Source organism: Lepus europaeus, unplaced genomic scaffold (assembly GCF_033115175.1).
Source record: "Lepus europaeus isolate LE1 unplaced genomic scaffold, mLepTim1.pri SCAFFOLD_60, whole genome shotgun sequence".
Taxonomy (NCBI): domain Eukaryota; kingdom Metazoa; phylum Chordata; class Mammalia; order Lagomorpha; family Leporidae; genus Lepus; species Lepus europaeus.
In genome coordinates, this window is record NW_026909478.1 from 728,443 (window position 1) to 736,663 (window position 8,221).

Genomic DNA, 8,221 nt, shown 5'->3' on the forward strand with positions numbered 1-8,221 from the left:
AGCCTCTGTATTGTGCTTTCCTGATATTATCCACAGACTTTATTGTTTTAAATGTTTTTTTTTTCAGGGAACATTTAATTTTGTGCTTGGAAACACTAACTGGTTCCACATGGTAACACAAGCTCTACACATTCGTGTTTTCTAGGGAGAAAGCTAGATCTACTGCGGCAATAAACATGATATTTGTGTTTGATTCAATAATATTTTATCTACTTCCCTAATGAAAAGACTTTGCTTTTCTCCAAAACCATTTGTACTGTGATTTTCTCGGTCCACTCCTTACAAATTCCACACGAGTTTGTAAGAATATGATTGGATGAAACCGGAAATATCCGGTTTTGTTTTTGCTAACTGAATCCCAGATATTGTTACCGCCTCTGTGTTTTGTATTCCTGATTTTATCCACAGACTTTATTGTATTGAATGTTTTTTTTTATTAGGGAACATTTAATTTTCTGCTTGGAAACACTAATTGGTTCATCATGGTGACACATCTCTACACATTCGTATTTTCTAGGGAGAAAGCTAGAGGAACTGTGGCAAACAAACATGATATTTCTGTTTGTATCGATGACATTATATGGACTTGCCGAACGAAAAGATTTTGCTTTTCTCCAAAACCATTTTCCTCTGATTTTCTCAGCCCATTGCATACGAATTCCACACACCTTTGTCCAGATATGACTGGATGAAACCGGAAATATCCGGTTGTGTTTTGGCTAACTCAATCTGAAATATGGCTATAGCGTCTGTGTTTGTGTTTTCTGGATATTGTCGATGAACCTTATTTTTTTGAATATTTTTTATGGGGGAACATTTGGTTTTGAGCTTGGATACAGTAATTGGTTCCACATGGAGACACCAGCTCTACATATTCGTATTTTCTAGGTAGAAAGCTAGAGGAACTGCGACAAACAAACATGATATTTCTGTTTGTCTAGATGACATTTTATGCACTTGCCTAATGAAAAGACTTTGCTTTTCTCCAAAACCATTTTTCTGTGATTTCTCGGTCCATTGAATAGGAATTCCACACAGGTTTGTCTGGATATGACTGGATGAATCCAGAAATATCCGGTTGTGTTTTTGCTAACTCAATCCCATATATTGCTACAGCCTCTGGGTTTGTGTTTTCTGGATATTATCCACAGATTTATTGTTTTGAATGCTTTCATTGGGGAACATTTTATTTTGTCCTTGGATACAGTAATTGTTTCTACATGGAGACACCAGTCTACATATTCGTATTTTCTAGGGAGAGAACTAGAGGAACTGCAGCAAACAAACATGATATTTCTGTTTGTATAGATGACATTATATGCACTTACCTAACGAAAAGACTTTGCTTTTCACCAAAACCATTTGTGCTGTTATTTTCTCTTTCCATTGCATACGAATTCCACACCACTTTGTCCGGATATGACTGGATGAAAACGGAAATATCCGGTTCTGTTTTGGCTAACTCAATCTGAAATATTGTGAAAAACTCTGTGTTTGTGTTTTCTGGATATAATCAATGGACATTATTGTTCTGAATGTTTTTATCAGGGAACATTATATTTTGAGCTTGAAAACACTGATGGTTCATCAAGGTGACACAAGCTCTGCACATTCTTATTTTGAGGGAGAAAACTAGAGGAACTCCGACAATCAAACATGATGTTTCTGTATGTATAGATGACATTTTATGCACTTGCCTAATGAAAAGACTGCTTTTCTCCAAAACCATTTGTACTGTGATTTTCTCAGCCCATGGCATATGAATTCCACACCAGTTTGTCCGGATATGACTTGATGAAACCAGAATTATCCAGTTGTGTTTTGGCTAACTTGATCCCAGATATTGCTACAGCCTCTGTATTTGTGTTTGCTTGATATTATCGATGGACTTTATTGTTTTGAATATTATTATCAGGGAACATTTAATTTTGTACCGTAGAAACACTAATTAGTTCATCATGTGGACACTAGCTCTACACATTCATATTTCTATGGAAAAAGCTAGAGGAACTGCGGGAAACAAACATGATATTTCTGTTTGTATCCATGACATTTTATGCACTTGCCTAACGAAAAGACTTTGCTTTTCTCCAAAACCATTTTTAATTTGATTTTCTCGGTCCATTGCATACGAATTCCACACAAGTTTGTCCGGATATGACTGGATGAAACCGGAAATATCTGGTTGTGTTTTGGCTAACTCAATCCCAGATATAGCTACAGCCTCTGTGTTTGTGTAAAGGCAGCGATCCTACATAATATTTGTTAAAAATTAATTAATTTTCTATGCCGCTTCCAATTTAACACCAGGTTATTTTTTTCATTTCCAATTATCTTTATATACAGAATATCAATTCAGTATATCATTAGTGAAGATCTCATCAGATTGTACTCATGCAGAAACACAAAGTGTAAAAATACTGTTTCAGTACTAGTTTTAGCATCACTGCACATTAGACAACACATTAAGGACAGATCCCACATGGGATGTAAGTACACAATGATTCCTGTTGCTGACTTAAAAATTTGACACTCTTGATCATGGCGACAGTAATTCCATTCGTAATTTCTATGGAGAAAGCTATGGGAATTGCGCAAATAAACATATTTCTGTTTTTATAGCTGACATTTTATGCACTTGCCTAACGCAAATACTTGCTTTTCTCCAGAACCATTGGTACTGTGATTTTCTCGGTCCATTGCTTACAAATTCCACACCACTTTGTCCGGATATGACTGGATGAAAACAGAAATATCTGGTTGTGTTTTGGCTACCTCAATCCGAAATATTGCTACAGCCTCTGTGTTTGTGTATTCCTGATATTATCCACGGACTTTATTTTTTTGAATGTTTTTTTTTTCAGGGAACATTTAATTTTGTGCTTGGAAACACTAATTGGTCCACATGGAGACACAAGCTCTACACATTCGTATTTTCTAGGGAGAAAGCTAGAGGGACTGTGGCAAACAAACATGATATTTCTGTTTGTACAGATGACATTTTATGCACTTGCCTAAAGAAAAAACTTTGCTTTTTTCCAAAACCATTTTTATTGTGATTTTCTCGGTTCGTTGCATACAAATTCCACACCAGTTTGTCTGGATATGACTGGATGAAACCAGAAATATCCGGTTTTGTTTTGGTTAACTCAATCCCAGATATTGCTATAGCTTCTGTGTTTGTGTATTTCTCATGTTCTCCATGGACTTTATTGTTTTTAATGTTTTTTATCAGGGAACATTTAATTTTCTGATTGGAAACACTAATTGGTTGCACATGGAGACACAAGCTCTACATATTTGTATTTTCTAGGGAGAAAGCTAGAGGAACTGCGACAAACAAGCATGATATTTCTGTTTGTATAGATGACATTTTATCTAATTGCCTAATGAAAAGACTTTGCTTTTCTCCAAAACCATTTTTACTGTGATTTTCTTGGTCCATTGCATACGAATTCCACACGAGGTTGTCCGGATATGACTGGATGAAACCAGAAATATCTCGTTGTGTTTTGGCTAACTCAATCCGTAATATTGCTACAGCCTCTGTGTTTGTGAATTCCTGATATTATCCATGGACTTTATATATAGGAATGTTTTTTTCCAGGGAACATTTAATTTTGTGCTTAGAAACACTAATTGGTTCCACATGGAGACACCAGCTCTACACATTCGTATTTTCTAGGGAGAAAGCTAGAGGAACTGCGGCAAACAAAAATGATATTTCTCTTTATATAGATGACATTATATGCACTTGCCTAACGAAAAGACTTTGATTTTCTCTAAAACCATTTTACTGTGATTTTCTCGGTCCATTTCATACAAATTCTACACCAGTTTTTCCGAATATGAATGGATGAAACCGGAAATATCTGGTTTTGTTTTGGCTAACTGAATCCCAGATATTGTTACCATCTCTGTGTTTGTGTATTCCTGATATTATTCACAGACTTTATTGTTTTGAATGTTCTTTATCAGGGAACATTTAATTTTGTGCTGTGAAACACTAATTGGTTCCACATGGAGACACCAGCTCTACACATTCTTATTTTCTAGGGAGAAAGCTAGAGGACCCGCGGCAAACAAACATGATATTTCTTTTTGTATCCATGACACTTTATGCACTTGCTTAACGAAAAGACTTTGCTTTTCTCCAAAACCATTTTTACTGTGATTTCTCGGTCCATTGCATACGAATTCCACACCAATTTGTCCGGATGTGATTGGATGAAACCAGAAATATCCGGTTGTGTTTTGGCTAACTCAATCAGAAATATTGTGAGAGCCTCTGTGTTTGTGTTTTCTGGATATTATCGATGGACTATATTTTTTGAATGTTTTTTATTGGGGAACATTTTAATTTGAGCTTGGATACAGTAATTAGTTGCACATGGAGACACCAGCTCTACACATTCGAATTTTCTAGGGAGAAAGCTAGAGGAACTGCGACAAACAAAGATATTTCTGTTTGTATCTATGAGATTTTATGCACTTCCCTAAAGAAAAGACATTGCTTTTCTCCAAAACCATTTTTACTGTGATTTTCTTGGTCCATTTCATACGAATTCCACACCAGTTTGTCTGGATATAACTGGATGAAACCGGAAATATCCGGTTTTCTTTTGGTTAACTCAATCCCAGATATTGCTACAGCCTCTGTGTTTCTGCATTCCTGATATTATACATGGACTTTATATTTTTCAATGTTTTTTTCAGGGAACATTTAATTTTGTACCATTAAAACACTAATTGGTTCATCATGGGGACACCAGCTCCACACATTCGTATTTTCTAGGGAGAAAGATAGAGGAACTGCGGCAAACAAAGATGATATTTCTGTTTGTATCGATGGCATTTCATGCACTTATCTAACGAAAAGACTTTGCTTATCTCCAAAACCATTTTTACTGTGATTTTCTCGGTCCATTGCATACGAATTCCAAACCACTTTGTCCGGATGTGACTGGATGGAACGGAAATATCTGGTTGTGTTTTGGCTAACTCAATACGAAATATTGCTACAGCCTCTGTGTTTGTGTATTCCTGATATTGTCCGTGACCTTTATATTTTTCAATGTTTTTTTTTTCAGGGAACATTTGATTTTGTGCTTGGAAACACTAATTGGTTCCACATGGAGACACCAGCTATACACATTCGTATTATCCAGGGAGAAACCTAGAGGAACTGCTAAAAAACACACATGATATTTCTGCTTGTATAGATGACATTTTATGCACTTGCCTAACGAAAAGACTTTGCTTTTCTCCAAAACCATTTTTACTGTGATTTTCTCGGTCCATTGCATATGAATTCCGCACCACTTTGTCTGGATATGACTGGATGAAACCGGAAATGTCCGGTTTTGTTTTGTCTAACTCAATCCCAGATAAGGTTACCGCCTCTATGTTTGTGTATTCCAGATATTATCCACAGACTTTATTGTTTTGAATGTTCTTTATCAGGGAACATTTATTTTTGTACCGTAAAAACAAAAATTGGTTCATCATGGGGACACCAGCTCTACATATTCGTATTTTCTAGGGAGAATGCTAGAGGAACTGCGGCAAACAAACGTGGTATTTCTGTTTGTATAGTGGACAGTTTATGCACTTGCCTAACAAAAAGACTTTGCTAATCTCCAAAACCATATTTACTATCATTTTCTCTGTCCATTGCATACAAATTCCACACCACTTTGTCCCGATATGATGGATGAAACCAGAAATATCTGGTTGTGTTTTGGCTAACTCAATCCCAGATATTGCTACAGCCTCTGTGTTTCTGCATTCCTGATATTATCCACAGACTTTATTGTTTTGAATGTTTATTGTCAGGGAACATTTAATTTTGTACCGTTGAAACACTAATTGTTTCCATATGGAGACACCAGCTCTACACAATCGTAATTTCTTTTTTTTTATTAAACTTTTATTTAATGAATATAAATTTCCAAAGTACAGCACATGGGTTACAATGGCTTCCCTCTCCCAAAACTTCCCTCCCACCAACAACCGTTTCCTTTTCCGCTCCCTCTCGCCTTCCAATCACATCATGATTCATTTTCAATTCTCTTTATATACAAAAGATCAGTTTAGTATAAATTAGGTAACGATTTCAACAGTTTGCTCCCATATAGCAACGCAAAGTGAAAAAAAAAAATACTGTTGGAGTACTAGTTATAGCATTAAATAAGGGTGTACAGCACATTAAAGGCAGAGATCCTACATAATATTTGTTTAAAAATTAATTAATTTTCTATGCCATTTCCTATTTAACACCAGGTTTTTTTTTCATTTCCAATTATCTTTATATACAGAAGATCAATTCAGTATATAATGAGTAAAGATCTCATCAGTTTGTACCCATGCAGAAACACAAAGTGTAAAACTACTGTTTCAGTACTAGTTATAGCATCACTGCACATTAGACAACACATTAAGGACAGATCCCAAATGGGATGTAAGTACACAGTGATTCCTGTTGCTGACTTAACAATTTGACACTCTTGTTCATGGCGTCAGTAATTGCATTCGTAATTTCTACAGAGAAACCTATAGGAACTGGGGCAAACAAACATGATATTTCTGTTTCTATAGCTGACATTTTATGACTTGCCTAACGAAAAGACTTGCTTTTCTCCCAAACCATTTTTACTGTGATTTTCTCGGTCCATTGCATATAAATTCCACACCAGTTTGTGCGGATATGACTGGATGCAACCAGAAATATCTCGTTGTGTTTTGTCTACCTCAATCCGAAATATTGCTACATCCTCTGTGTTTGTGTATTCCTGATATTATCCACGGACTTTATTTTTTTGAATTTTTTTTTCAGGGAACATTTAATTTTGTGCTTGGAAACACTAATTGTTCCACATGGAGACACCAGCTCTATACATTCGTATTTTCTAGGGAGAAAGCTAGAGGTACTGTGGCATACAAACATGATATTTCTGTTTGTATAGATGACATTTTATGCAATTGCCTAATGAAAAGACTTTGCTTTACTCCAAAACCATTTTTACTGTGATTTTCTCGGTCCATTGCATACGAATTCCAAAACAATTTGTCCGGATATAACTGGATGAAACCAGAAATATCAGTTGTGTTTTGGCTAACTCAATCCGAAATACTGTGAAAGATTGTTTGTTTGTGTATTCCTGATATTATCCATGAACTTTATATTTTTCAATGTTTTTTTTTCAGGGAACATTTAATTTTATACCGTTGAAACACTAATTGACTCATCATGGGGACACCAGCTCTACACATTCGTATTTTCTAGGGAGAAAGCTAGAGGAACTGCGGCAAACAAACATGATAGTTCTGTTTGTATAGATAACATTTTATGCAATTGCCTAACGTAAAGATGTTGCTTTTTTCCAAAACCATTTGTACTGTGATTTTCTCGGTCCATTGCATATGAATTCCACACCAGTTTGTCCAGCTATGTCTGCATGAAACCAGAAATATCTGGTTTTGTTCTGGCTAACTCAATCCCAGATATTGGTACAGCCTCTGTGTTTGTTTTTTCTGGATATTATCCACAGACTTATTGTTTTGAATGTTTTTTTCAGGGAACATTTAATTTTGTGTTTGGAAACACTAATTGGTTCCACATGTAGAAACCATCTCTACATATTCGCATCTTCTAGGGAGAAAGCTAGAGGAACTGCGGCAAAAAAACATGATATTTCTGTTTGTATCGATGACATTTTATACACTTACCTAAGGAAAAGACTTTGCTTTTCTCCAAAACCATTTTTACTGTGATTTTCTTGGTCCATTGTATACGAAACCACACCACTTTGTCCGGATATGACTGGATGAAACAGGAAATATCCGGTATTGTTTTGGCTAACTCAATCCCAGATATTGTTACCGCCTCTGTGTTTGTTTTTCCTGAATGTTATCCACAGACTTTATTGTTTTGAATGTTCTTTATCAGGGAACATTTATTTCTGTACCGTAGAAACACTAATTGGTTCATCATTGGGACACCAGCTCTACACATGCATAATTTCTAGGGAGAAAGCTAGAGGAACTTCAGCAAACAAACATGATATTTCTGTTTGTATAGATGACATTTTATGCACTTGCGTAATGAATAGACTTTGCTTTTCTCCAAAACCATTTGTACTGTGATTTTCTCGGTCCATTGCATACAAATTCCACACCAGTTTATAAGGATATGACTGGATGAAACCAGAAATATCTCATT